Source organism: Papio anubis, chromosome 8, assembly GCF_008728515.1.
Source record: "Papio anubis isolate 15944 chromosome 8, Panubis1.0, whole genome shotgun sequence".
Taxonomy (NCBI): Eukaryota; Metazoa; Chordata; class Mammalia; order Primates; family Cercopithecidae; genus Papio; species Papio anubis.
In genome coordinates this window covers 95,294,046-95,306,395 of record NC_044983.1, presented here as the reverse complement: position 1 = coordinate 95,306,395, position 12,350 = coordinate 95,294,046, and positions in this window count along the sequence as shown.

Below are 12,350 nucleotides of genomic sequence, written 5' to 3'. Positions count from 1 at the left end.
TTAAAAATGTATAATTAGTGTCCTCAGATATCTATATAAATATAGATCTATAAAGATATATCAGAAAACAAAAACACAATGCTATGGGAAAAGACTCAGATTAAGAAAGTGCATTTGGGAATGAAAAGTAGAATTACCAGGCTGGGCGTGGTGGCTGTAATCCCACTAGTTTGGGAGGCTGAGGCAGGAGGATTGCTTGAGCCTAGGAGTTCCAGACCAGCCTGGGCAATATAGTGAGACTCTGTCTCTACTATGTGACCCAAGTTGGATATAGGAAGAATCCTCACTTGTAAGAATGCCAAGAAGGCTGAGGCGTGGTCTGGGGCTTGTGAATAGTGCTCAAAACATTCTATCATTTTAAATGGAAAGCATCAAACTTCCTGTATATGCAAAAGTGGACAGAACTTTATAGTACTTATGTACTCCCATGTACTCCTGATCCAGCTAAAATAATGATTATTTTACCAGAGGGGATTAAATTATGGCCCAAAGGCCAAATCCAGCCCACTGAATGTTTTTGTAAATAAAGTTTTATTGGAACACAGTCACACTCATTTCTTTATATTTTGTCTGTGACTGCTTTCACATTACAATTGCAGAGTTGAGTGGTGGGCAACACAGTTTGAGACCCTGGCCCACAGCTACTATCTGGCCCTTTATAGAAAAAAAAAAGTTGTGGCTCACACCTGCAATCCTAGAACTTTGGGAGGCCAAGACAGGAGCCTGAGCCCGAAATCAGCTTGGGCAACATAGCAAGACCCTGTTTATATTTAAAAAAGAAAAAAAAGAAAGAAAAGAAAAGAGAAAGTTGGTGACCTAGGTTTTATTTGCCTATGATTAACACCTTCCACTCCCATCTGCCCACCTGCCTACCCCACTCTCGTATTATTTTGAAGCAAATCATCATTGTATCATTTGATTGGTAAATATTTCAGCGTGTATTTCTATTTTTTTAAGTGACAGTGTCTCAATCTGACACCGAAGCTGGAGTGCAGTGGCATGATCATGGATCACTCTAACCTCAAACTCCTGGGCTTGAGCAATCCTCCCATTTCAGCCTTCTGAGTAGCTGGGACTACAGGTACATGCCACCATGCCTGGCTCATTTTTTTTTATTATTTTGTAGAGACAGGGTCTCCCTCTGTTGCCCAGGCTGGTCTTGAAATTTTGGCCTTAAGCGACCCTCCTGCCTGGGTATCTCAAAATGCTGGTATTACAGGCATGAGCCACTGTGCCCTACACCTCCAGATTTTAAATGTGGCAGTGTCAGGGTGATCATACAATATTCTAATGACTATGTCCTGCTGTCAACACAGTTACTGTTTACTCAGAAGAGCATGTGGAAGCTAAAGATATCCATGTTTGAATTTGACTAGGTGACCACATCCATAAATTAAAATAAACATAAGTTCAAAGTGGAATTCCAAAGAAACTACTAAAACATCCTTTTTTTAAAAAAATCAATTTAAAAGTCATTACCAAGTGTCCTATCTTAGAATGATAATTTATATCTTTTGACTTTGCTGTATCCTCCTAGAAGTTAAAATAGGTATTTGCAGCTCCTCTTGGTTTTTTTTTCCTCATCTAGTAAATTTGGATTTTTTGCTGTCTCTGTATTCAAAATGAAGCTGAGTTTAACGTGACTCTTTCATTTAACAGCTTCATTTCACAAAGGCCATTATCAGGCTGGGTCATCTCTGTGTGTAGCTTCTGTGATTGATGTCAGCCCGATTCTGGGAAAATCGTTTTAATTAGTACTGCTTCTGAAATGCCCAAAGGAACACAAATATCTGGTACTTAGTTATAGAACAGACCTCATCATTTGAATAAATAACCTCTTTGATTTTCTAAGTAGGACCTAGGAGAATTTATCAATTCAACTAAAAGAAACTGAAGGCTCTGGAATGATCTACTGATTTAGGAAGTGTCCTCAGTGACTTGGGACTATCCTCTCAGCCATTAGGGACAACCACACAGGGCACACCATCGGTGCTCAGTGAACTATCCTAGGCTAATGAGTGTTATCCACTGAGATGGATTTGTTTCCTTGGATGTGCTCTCCACAGCCCTGCTGTGGAAGGGAATCTCTGGATTCTCACACTCTAGATTCCAGTCTCAGTGTTTCTGTTTTTCTACCACTATGACTCTCAGTTTGTTTATCTAAAAACCAGAGGCCAGACGTGGTGTTTCGTGCCTTTAATCCCCGCACTTTGGGAGGCTGAAATGGGAGGATCACTTGAGCCCGGGGGTTTGAGACCAGCCTAGGCAACATAGTAAGACCCTGTCTCAACAAAAAAAAAATTTTTTTAATGAGCTGGGTGTGGTAGCATGCATCTGTCATACCAGCTACTCAGGAGGCTGAGGCAGGAGGATCACTTGAGCCCAGGACTGCAATGTTGCAGTGAGCTGTGATTGCGCCATGCACTCGGGCCTGGGTGACAGAGTGAGACTCTGTCTCTAAATAAATAAATAAGATAAAATAAAATAAAGAAATTCCTGCATATCTCACAGGATTATTGAGAGGACAAATTGAAAACATATGTGAACATGTTTTACAAATGACTAGGGGCCACACAGGGCTTACAAATAGAGTGAGGCAGGAACTCAGCCCTTGGAGAGGATAGAAAACATTGTCCCCAATCCACGAACAAGCTTCAGGGGAGCCCAGGGTCCCCTAGAATTCAGTACTCCATCAGAAGTCTTGGGAAGCTAGTGCCTCAGGCACTCAACCCCCAAAGGGACCCAAACATCCAGCGTTCCCCTAGGTCAGCAGCAAAGCAGGACTCTTAAGCAGAAGACAGATTCTATTTCAAAACTCAAGGTCTCTTCACAGCTTCTCTAGAGGTCAGTCAGGGCTGAGCACAGGGAAGCCCCTAATGTTGAAGGGCTGGGCTCCACCATTCAATTTTGTTTTCAATTTAGAAGACATCGTAATGATCAACATAGCTTATTTCCAGGCCCATCTTAATGTCCCCATTACTTTTTTACATTCCCACTGTCTCTGTCACTCAGTTTATCTGCCTCAGCATTCACACACATGCATCCCTAACGAAAACAGATACTTGTATTTTTTAAACATTTATTCGTTTATTTATTTTACAGCAAAGGAGAAAACGTATTAAAACAAACATTTTACTGTAACATTTTGATTTGGGGATTGGAGAGCAAAAACTCAATATCTTATTTCTGGGAAAATTCTAGTGTTTTATGGCTTTCTAAGGAAATTTGTCTGTGTTTAATTTATCACAGTAATTTATATACTTCAGATTAAAGCTCAATGAGATTGCCATCATCACTTTGCCTTTCGTAAGATTTCTTTTTTATTATTATTATATGTTAAGTTCTGGGGTACATGTGTAGAATGTGCAGTTTTGTTACATAGGTATACACGTGCCATGGTGGTTTGCTGCACCCATCAACTCTTCACCTACATTAGGTATTTCTCTAAATGCTATCCCTCCCCTAATGCCCCACCCCATGACAGGGGCCGGTGTGTGATGTGATGTTCCCCTCCCTGTGTCCAGTGTTCTCATTGCTCAACTCCCACTTATGAGTGAGAACATGCAGTGTTTGGTTTTCTGTTCTTGTGATAGTTTGCTGAGAATGATGGTTTCCAGCTTCATCCATGTCCCTGCAAAGGACATGAACTCATCCTTTTTTATGGCTGCATAGTATTCCATGGTGTATATGTGCCACATTTTCTTAATCCAGTCTATCATTGATGGGCATTTGGGTTGGTTCCAAGTCTTTGCTATTGTGAATAGTGCTACAATAAACATATGTGTGCATGTGTCTTTATGGTAGAATGATTTATAATCCTTTAGGTATATACCCAGTAATAGGATTGCTTGGTCAAATGGTATTTCTAGTTCTAGATCCTTGAGGAATCGCCACACTGTCTTCCACAATGGTTGAACTAATTTACACTCCCACCAATAGTGTAAAAGCGTTCCTATTTCTCCACATCCTCTCCAGCATCTGTTGTTTCCTGACTTTTTAATGATTACAAGACAAGGATGCCCTCTCTCACTACTCCTATTCAACATAGTATTGGGAGTTCTGTCCAGGGCCATCAGGCAAGAGAAAGAAATAAAGAGTATTCAAATAGGAAAAGAGGAAGTCAAATTGTCTCTGTTTGCAGATGACATGATTGTATATTTAGAAAACCCTACCATCTCAGCCCAAAACCTCCTTAGGCTGATAAGCATCTTCAGCAAAGTATCAGGATACAAAATCAACGTGCAAAAATCACAAGCATTTCTATACACCAGTAACAGACAGAGAGCCAAATCATGAGTGAACTCCCATTCACAATTGCTTCTAAGAGAATAAAATACCTAGGAATACAACTTACAAGAGATGTGAAGGACCTCTTCAAGAAGAACTACCAACCACTGCTCGAGGAAATAAGAAAGGACACAAAAAAATGGAAAAAACATTCCATGCTCATGGATAGAAAGAATCAATATCATGAAAATGGCCATCCTGCCCAAAGTAATTTATAGATTCAATGCCATCCCCAGTAAGCTACAACTGACTTTATTCACAGAATTGGAAAAAACTACTTTAAACTTCATATGGAACCAAAAAAGAGCCTGCATAGCCAAGACAATCCTAAGCAAAAAGAACAAAGCTGGAGGCATTGTGCTACCTGACTTCAAACTATACTACAAGGCTACAGTAACCAAAACAGCATGGTACTGGTACTGAAACAGATATATAGACCAATGGAACAGAACAGAGGCCTCAGAAATAACACCACACATCGACAACCATCTGATCTTTGACAAACCTGAGATAATCTAGCAATGGGGAAAGGATTCCCTATTTAATAAATGGTGTTGGGAAAACTCACTAGCCATATGCAGAAAAATGAGACTGGACCCCTTCCTTACACCTTATACAAAAATTAACTCAAGATGGATTAAAGACTTAAATGTAAGACCTAAAACCATAAAAATCCTAGAAGAAAACCTGGGCAATGCCATTCAGGACATAGGCATGGGCAAAGACTTCATGTCTAAAACACCAAAAGCAATGGCAACAAAAGCCAAAATTGACAAATGGGATCATATTAAACTAAAGAGCTTCTGCGCAGCAAAAGAAACTATCATCAGAGTGAACAGGTAACCTACAGAATGGGAGAAAAGTTTTGCAATCTATCCATCTGACAAAGGGCTAATATCCAGAATCTACAAAGAAGTTAAACAAATTTACAAGAAAAAATACAATCCCATCAAAAAGTGGGCAAAGGATATGAACAGGCACTTCTCAAAAGAAGACATTTATGCAGCCAACAAAAATATGAAAAAAAGCTCATCATCACTGGTCATTAGAGAAATGCAAGTCAAAACCACAATGAGATACTATCTCTTGCCAGTTATATGCTTGTATTTTTTTTAACCTCCTGTACCAGTCAGGATGAGCTGTTTGTCTGTAGGACCAAACAACCCCTGAGGCTCAGTGGAGTGACATACCACTTATTTCTCCCTCACCATATATGGCCAGCACAGGTTGGTAGAAGGATTCTGCTCATCCTAGTGTCTCACAGACCCAGGTGAGACATAGGTGATGACATAAGTGCCATCTCCATCAATACTTCCATCCTATCATAGGCAGGGCAAAGAGAATGTAGTAAATCACATGCTGTCTTATAAAGCATCTACCTGGAAAAGACTCATGCCACTTCCACTCATACTGCATTGGCCAAAGCAATTCACGTGGCTGCTTTGAAGGGAGCAAGGAAGTATAACCCTACTGTGCGTCTGAAAGGAGAATGGAAATATTAGTTATACAGTACTAATCATGATCATACCTCTTGTGGTAGGAAGGATAACAGCCCTTCAAAGATGTCTACGTACTAATCCCTGGATTATGATATGTTACATAGCAAAGGGAAATAAGGTTGCAGGTGGAATTAAGCTTGCTAACCAGGTGACACTAAAATAGGGAGACTGTTCCCCCATTATCCAGGTGGGGCCAATATAATCACAAGGGAGAACAGGGAAGAGGGAGGGAGAAAAGGAGAGGCAGAGGAAGAGATGTGTTGGAGCTGGCTTTGAAGATGAAAGAAGGGAATTATAAGCCAAGAAATGCAGGCAGCCCCTTGAAGCTAGAAAAGGGCACAGATTCTTCCTCTTCTAAAGCCTCTGGAAGGAATGCGACCCTGCTGACGCATTAAGTTGAATCTAGTGAGACCTGTGTCAGACTTTTGAACTACCGAACTGCAAGATAATGAATGTGTATGGTTTTAAGCCACTAAATTTGTGGAAGTGTGTTACAGCAACAATAGGAAACGAATACACCTCTCTTTTTAAAAATTCACATTTATTATTAATTTTTTTCTAACCATAAAAGCAAGACATGATAAAATTTGGATTGCATAAAAATAAAACGTAAAAATTACTTGCAAGTTTTTGGTATATACCTTTTCAGTATTATTTCCTGCTTATATATACATACATATGTATAAGTGTATGTACATGTTACAAAATTAGATCACGTGGCATAGCTTTGCAGCTTGCCTTTTCATTTAGCAATGACTCATGAGCATTTTCTTATGACTAAAATGTTCTAATTGTGCTATCCAATACAGTCACATGTGGCTATTTAGAACTTGAAATGTGGCTAGTCTGAATTGAGACATACAGTAAGTCCTCACTTAATGTTATCAATAGGTTCTTGGAAACTGTGACTTTAAGCAAAACAATGTACAACAAAACCAGTTTTACCATGCTAATTGACATAAACAAGAGGTAAATTCCATCGGCATATTTCTGGTTACAAAAACATCATTAACTTTTAAATAAGGACAAAAACACTTCTAGTATTAAACATTGAAATAAATGTAATACAAAATGTAATAAATACATAAATCTTGGAAAGATTAATAAAAACAAGGCCAGGCATAGTGGCTCATGTCTGTAATCCCAACACTTTGGGGGCCTGAGGCAAGAGGATCACTTGAGTCCAGGCGTTCCAGATAAGTCTGGACAACATAGCAAGACTCTTGTCTCAAAAAAAAAAAAAAAAAAAAAAAGAATAAATTAAAAACGTAAAAATAAACAAGTAAGGTAATTACTTATCCAATTGTTTCAGTTCAGGGTCACTGGAAGTTGGAGCTAGCTCAGAGTACAAGGTCTCTATGTTGCCCAGACTGATCTTGAATTTCTGGGGTCAAGCAATCCTCCCGCCTTGGCCTACCAGAGTGTTGGGATTGTAGGCGTGAGTCACCACACCTGGCCTCCATAAGATTTTACATTGAAATACTTATTCATCACACAGCTGATTTAATAAGTTATTTTGGGCCAGTCATGGTGGCTCATGCCTGTAATCCTAGCACTTTGAGAGGCTAAGGCAGGTGGATCACTTGAGGTCAGGAGTTTGAGACCAGCCTGGCCAACATGGTGAAACCCCATCTCTACCCAAAATACAAAAATTAGCCGGACATGGTGGCACACACCTGTAATCCCAGCTACTTGGGAGGCTGAGGCAGGAGAATCGCTTGAATCTGGGCGGCGGAGTTTGCAGTGAGCTGAGATCACGCCACTGCACTTTGGCTCCGAACGAAAGTGAGACTTTATAGAGTGAGGCTCTGTCTCAAAAAAAAAAAAAAAAAAAAAAAAAAAAAAAAGATTATTTGGAACTTTCACCATGCCTCTCCTATTTAAGGTGAGGTGTGGGACCATCTTTGAGAAAGGAGTCAGGTTTCCTCTGAACTGTCACTGTTGTTTGTCATAAGCTGCAGTGAACTCTATACATGGGACACTGCTGCCACTGAAGAGCTTGGAACACTCCTCCAGGGGCTTTCGTAAACCACACCGGGTCTTCCTGTACCTCCCAAGCCCCATGCCAAACAGCATCAGTGACAATGAAGGATCTCTCTGGTAGAGGCTGCCCTTTTTGGAGGCATGTAGAGCCAGCAAACCTCACCTCGCTTGGAACTATGTTGAATGTCGTCAGTTTCTAAGAGCAGGGGATCATTTGCAGATCATCACTCACAGCATTTGCTTAGTCAATAACAACGTCACAAAGAAACCACACTTAGAACTTGAAATGTGGCTAGTCTGAATTGAGACGTACAGTAAGTCCTCACTTAACGTCATCATAGGTTCTTGGAAACTGTGACTTTAAGCAAAACAATGTATAACAAAACCAGTTTTACATGGGCTAATTGACATAAACAAGAGGTAAATTCCCTCTCAGCATAAGAAACTCTTAGCCCTTATGAGTTCCCTTGGATCCTTATTTACATATTGGATATAGTCAGGTCAACTAAAGTCCCCAGACTCAAGCCTTGTGATGGTCCATATCCTCAACTGAATTGTTAGAATATAATTCTAGGGGAAAGAATATGCCTCCTTTTTCCTGTCCACTTTCAGGGTCAGATATGTTTCCCTGTTGAATCTGGCTGGTGATTTCTTATTTATTAATCAGTGGGGAGGCAGAATGGAAATCTGGTTACATTATTGGGCTGCATCTCTGAAATCCTAGATTTTCTTGGTAATAATGAATAGTAAAGAGAAAAATCTCTCTCTCTCTCTCTGTTTCTTTCTCTATCTCTCCGTTAGATACAGGGTCTTGCTCTGTCACCCAGGCGAGAGTGCAGTATAGCTCACTCACTGTAGTCTTGAACTCCTGGGATCAAGTGATCCTCCTGCCTCAGCCTCCTGAGTAGCTGGGACCACAGGTGTGAGCCACCACACCAGCCTAATTAAAAAACATTTTTTTTTTTTTTTTTTTTTTTTTAGAGACAGGGTCTCACTATATTGCCCAGGCTGATCTTGAACTCCTGGCTTCAAGCTATCCTCCCACCTTGGCCCCCAAAGTGCTGGGATTACGGTGTAAGCCACCACACCCAGCCTGTCGTCTCTTAGCTCTAGGATCTAACTCTGACTCAACACACTCATTATTTGTTAAATTTGAAAATGGAAATAAATTATATGTAAAAGAGTCAGTAGATCTACCTCTGAGGTTTGTCAAATATTGCAGACACTGCTATTTTACCTCAGATAGAGGTTGTTTTTGTTGTTACCTTTTAACTTCTGAGCCCCTCACATTTTCTTAATCCATAAAATTATTTATGGCCCTTCCCATTGATACCGTATCAGTGATATATCTTATGGTTGAAAGGATTGAAAGTTTTCCAGTCTTTCGAGTGACTACTGCCTAATTTGTTTCAGGGTCCATTTCATTCCTTTCAGCTCTTGGCATTGTAATTTGCCTTTCTAGGTGTTATATACACTTTTCACAACAGGAAAAGCTGCAGCACAGGTGAGAGGTCAGGTTTTCTCAAAAGCATGTTCAGAGCAGGACAGTGATGGAGGAGCCAGGATGTTCCTGGGTGTGCTGCGGTAGACAGCCTAGGCAAACCTACCCCCAAAAATCTGAGGAAGCTGAAAGGCTGAAAAAGAGGCTGATAAATCTGCCCAAGGGAAAGATTCATGGTCAAGGGTGTTTTGTCCTAAGTGCAGGATTCACAGTTAACAAGCTACAGTGGTGGGCAGGTCTATGCAAACTTGCCCCCAAAGGTTGAAGAAAGAGACTGACAAATCCAGTTTCTTAGGAAGAAACATTTAAAAGGGACTTAGGAACAGAAACAATCTCTCTGTTGGCTGAGGGATGGTAGATTCCCGCACCTGTGCTCCAGAAAATATCCTCTATATAGCAAGCTTTTTCGGTAAAATGTGCAGCTGGTCATGCCTCAGACTTTCTACCAAAACTTGTGACCACTGGGGAGGTTAGATAAACATCTTTATGAGGGTCTATCCATGCCATGGAAACACCTTGGTATGCAGTAGTCAAACATCGGTCATCATGGCAGTTTTTCTTCAAGATGGCATCACTATTGCCATGCAACCAGCTGTTTCCCTGCCCTGGACCCAAGTTCCCCCTAAGTTTGTATTTAAAAAGGGCATCTTATCAACACATTTTAAGGTAACATGCTGGCCTGGTGATTGTCAAGGCCAGAATGGAAAGACATAGTGGGAACAAGACTGTTGGTCGTGTTTTTACCAATTAAGGGATTTACCACGTGAATCCCTTAATTTACCAATTAAGGGATCCTTGTCTCCCCCAGGTGGATGTGTCTCTGGTTGAGGATGACCTTGAAAGGAACTGATTTCTAGCCACGGTGAATACTGAACTGATATCTAACTCCCAGTATCTTCCACTCACCCATCCTACTTTATTCCTTAGGGCTATGCAGAACAAACCCAGTCTTTACACCGAGCCATCTTTTAGTTTAGTGTAAACCATGGGCTTCTTTCGTGGGTTGTTTCATCAATCTTTCAATACAAAAAAGATACCTCTTCACACAGACTTTCTTAATACCTACTCTGTTGTTTCCATTCCACTTACCTCCTTCAGATACATTTTTTATTTTTGTTGGTTTTTTTCCTCGAAGCTCACTAGAATGAAAGTTTCATGAGGCTTTTCATGTCATTTTGTCATATGCTGTGCTTGGTGCATTATAGGCACACAGTACCCTCTGGCCTTATACTCTCACAGATCTGCAAGACCCCTACTCCAACCCAATGCAAACTCCTCTCTCTATAAAAAGAGATCCTTTTCCCCAATAGTTTCAACAGAAGTCATAGAATTGAGTTTCACTGGCCTGGCCAGAATCCTGTGCCCATCCGCAACAAATTACTGTGGCTAAGGGGATGGGCCACATTGCTTGGCTACTCTTGGGTCGCCTGCTCAACTGGAATAATGTTTTTTCTTTTTCTTTTTAGAGTCAGGGTCTCACTCTGTCTGGCTGGAGTGCAATGATGCAGTCATAGCTCACTACAGCCTGCAACTCTTGGGCTCAAGTGATCCTCCAGCCTCAGCCTCCTGAGTAGCTGGGACTATGGGCATACACCACACTATGCCCGGCTAAGTTTTAACATTTTTATGGAGATGGTGGTCTCACTATGTCGCCCATGTTGGTCTCCAACACCTGGGCTCAAGTAATCTGCCTGCCTTGGCCTCCCAAAGTGCTGGGATTACAGGCGTGAGCCACCACACCCAGTCTGGAATAAGATTTTACTATTGTAGAATCACATGGCTAGCAGTGATGAAGGATTGATTACTGGAAAGACAATTAAACACTGCTACTAAAAGGAAGATGGAAGGAATGCAGGACAGGCAAAAGTACACAGGGAGGAATGCATATTCAGAAGGCCTGTTTGTCAAGCACTGGATAGGTTGAGCACCCTTAATCTGAAAATCCTAAATCCAAAACGCTCCAAAATTCAAAACTTTTGAGCACTGATGTGGTGCTCCAGGAAATACTCGGTGGAGCATTTCGGATTTCAGATTTTCCTATTGGGATGCTCAACTGGCATGTATTCTGCAAATACTAAAAAATCTGAAAACATCCAAAATCTGAAACACTTCTGGTCTCAAACATTTCAGATAAGGGATACTCAAGCTGCATATACATTATCCCATTTAATTTACATCACAACCCAACAAAATGGGTACTATTTTTAGAGGAGAAAGCAGACTTAGAAAGATTAAGAAATTTGCCAGCTACAAGTTGATGAGCTGGGTCTCAAATCCAGGTCTGTTCGGTTCTAGGACAGAACCTATATGTAACATGTCTCTCTTCACCCCTACCACTCAGGTTTTATTCATGTGTCACCCTCAGTCATTCACTATGGTTCACTGGATAGCTAGGGAAGCACAGAACAAACACTCAGTATTTCACTCAGTTCAGGCTCTGTGCCCTGAGTGTGCCTGTCTTTGCCATCTTCTCCCAGCCAATGTTGTCTCTCCAATTTCTCCAGTTTTCCAGCCTTTCCATTAGACTGAAACTCAGGTCTGCTTCCATCTCTTCCACGTCTTGTCTGAAGCTTTCCCTGATGGTTTCACATACACTAATCCGTGTGAACTCTGAAGTTCACCACTTCTTCTTTGGGCCAATGGTGGGGTGGGGAAGGAAAGAGAGTAGAAACAAATTACTCTTTGGACAAATTCCATGCAAAGATTTTCAGCTGGGTAGACCCTTGCTTGATAAGAGGCCTGAAAAACGTTGGTAAAGTCCAAACCTACTTCTGAGTCTCAATTAGTACCTTTCTTCGTGGCTGAAAGGTTTCACCTCCAGAGTGTTTGTTAATAGGTTGAGGACAAAGACTCCCTGACCAGAATGAGCCTCCTCTGTCCTCTTGTTTAGCAGAATCTGGCACGTAGTAGGTACTCAGTGTATTGACTCAATATCATGCATCTGTTGTGTCCCAGTTATCTTCCACAGGGCTTGATGGGTTGACTTAAATAATTCAGGTTATTTCAATAAAAACAGCTTGGCATGATTAAGGCACAAGAGCCTCACCCTTCTACACCACTTTCCACGAACTTCCAGTTGC